The sequence below is a fragment of the Stegostoma tigrinum genome, chromosome 42, assembly GCF_030684315.1.
Source record: "Stegostoma tigrinum isolate sSteTig4 chromosome 42, sSteTig4.hap1, whole genome shotgun sequence".
Taxonomy (NCBI): domain Eukaryota; kingdom Metazoa; phylum Chordata; class Chondrichthyes; order Orectolobiformes; family Stegostomatidae; genus Stegostoma; species Stegostoma tigrinum.
In genome coordinates, this window is record NC_081395.1 from 10,876,342 (window position 1) to 10,878,841 (window position 2,500).

The window sequence follows — 2,500 nt, forward strand, 5'->3', positions numbered from 1 at the left end:
CAGGGATCAGTGCCGGGACCTCTATTTGTGGTCTACATACCTGATTTGGAAGAAAATACAGCCGGTCTAATTAATAGGTTTGCGGATGATACAATGATGGGTGGAGTTGCAGATAGTGAGGAGGATTGTCAGAGGATACAGCAGGATATCGATCGGTTAGAGACGTGGGCAGAGAGATGGCAGATGGAGTTTAATCCAGACAATGTGAGGTGATGCATTCTGGAAGGTCAAGTGCAGGTGGAAATTACACGTTGAATGGCAGAACCCTTAGGAGCGTTGATGTGCAGAGGGATCTGGGTGTACAGTTCCACAGGTAGATAAGGCAGTAAGAAAGGCCGATGGCATGCTTGCCTTCATTGGAAGAGGCACTGAGTATAAGGATAGGCAAGTTATACTGCAGCTTTATAGAACTTTAGTGAGTTAGTCCACACTGGGAATATTACGCACAGTTCTGGTCACCTCACTAGCAGAAAGATGTGGACGCTTTGGAGAGGGTATGGGAAAGGTCTACCAGGATGTTGCCTGATAGGGGGGATTTTAGCTAGGAAGAAGGTTTGGATAGACTGGGTTTGTTTTCACTGGGACACAAGAGGTTTGGGGAGGGGTGACCAGATAGAAGTTCATAAGATTGTTAATGGTGTGGGTGGAGTGGGAAAGTATGTGGCATTTTAGCAGGGAGGGGGTCAATTACCAGGGGACGCAAGTTCGAGGTGCGAGAGGGGAACGTTTAAAAGAGATGCTTGAGGTAAGTTTTTCTTGCAAAGGGTGGTGAGTGCCTGGAACACGCTGCCAGAGGAGGCAGACGCATTGGCCTCTCAAAATATTTTAAGAAAGTAGCCTAGACCTTCACTTTTACTCATTTTTAAGACAAACGTAATGTGCTGTCTTCCAGATGAAATTCAACTGGTCAATCTATTCGAATTTAAGTCAAACATAATTCATTTAAACACTAGACTTAAATTGCAAACATAAGAAAGAAGAACTTAGAATAATGTAACTTTATTGGAAAACTTAACAGAAGAATAGATACAGTTAGTAGTAGCTACTGTATAGTAAATACTATTCCAAATAGTAACAGCCAATTTATGCAAAAAGAAAGGTATATCTAGAAAACAGATTCTGCCTGAAGGAGAGAGAACACCTGGCTTTTGGCTGTAACTGGGAGAGAGGACAACACAGTTTCCACTTCTCACAACAGCAACTGCCAAAAGCTAAACATAAAAACTCAAAGGGAAACCGGAAACCCTGGTTCTGTGGGAGCTGGCCACACCCAGCCAGGCTGCGTCTATTGTTCAAACTTTTAAAAAAACCAAAGAAAGGCCTCACAAGCTGCTTACTTTACTTTCCTTTCCAGGTGGAGAGCTCAGCACCTCTGTCCTAAAATCTCCCTGCAACTTAAGATAAAAACAGTGTAAAAATAACCTCTTAAAGACACACACAGAACTGATTCAAAGTTAGATACCAAACCGAAATTTGAACAAGTCAACGCACTGGAGTAAAAACCAGAAAGTTTTGAAGGAAGTCAGTAGGTTTAGAGGGGGTGGTACATTTAATGCTTCCAGTCCAATGTAATGCTTCTTCAGAGCCCTTCTGAGCAAATACATATTGTATTTAGCAGCTAACATCGAGAATTGTCAAAGTATACACGAGGGCACAGATATGTTTGAAGATGTTCTGACAGATTTTGATATTTATGTAAGATTAAACCAAACAGCTCTTTGAGAGAGCAAGATAAAACAGGTAGTCCGGCACCCAGATCAATGAGCTCCAAAGATAAGAGAAAACTGTGGGAATTTGATACCAGAACTTATGAGATAGAGCAGTTGGTATTTTCATTGTGTTTTCATTGTTAACAAAAGTTAAAAGCATCTCAAACAAATATTGAGGGAAGCAAACTCATGAAAGTCATAGACAGAGGAGATCAAGAGAATCTCATCAGTACTGTAGACAGGTTGAAGACCGGAGGGTGAGGAGCAAGTGGTTTACAGGAATTTAGAGAGTGAGAAAATAAAATGCTTTCACTCAGAAATATGGTGGAAATATGGAAGGTGCTGCTGGAGAGGAGATGGTGAGCGCAGGGGCTCTCACTACATTTGAGGACCATCTGGGTGATAGCAGACTATCGACCAAGGGCAGGTTAGTAGGATTAGCGTAGTTTGTTATTTATAGGTTAGCATTGATATGGTGGGTCGAAGGGCCTGTTTCAATGCTGGGTGACTCAATGACTCTCAGTCGAACTCTGCTACACCAGCTCAGCTCCTGAGGTTTCCCAAGACCGCCAGCAGGTGGTGGTGTTGCATTGGGTTTGGAGATGCTCAGGGTCATAGTGTCATCGTGGGACTGCCAGAGATATTGGTGTGTGTGTGTGTGTGTGTGTGTGTGTCTGAGAGACTGTGTGTGTGTGAGACTGTGTGTGTGTGTGTGTGTGTGTCTGAGAGTGTGTGTGTGTGTGTCTGAGAGACTGTGTGTGTGTGTGTGTGTGTGTCTGAGAGACTGTGTG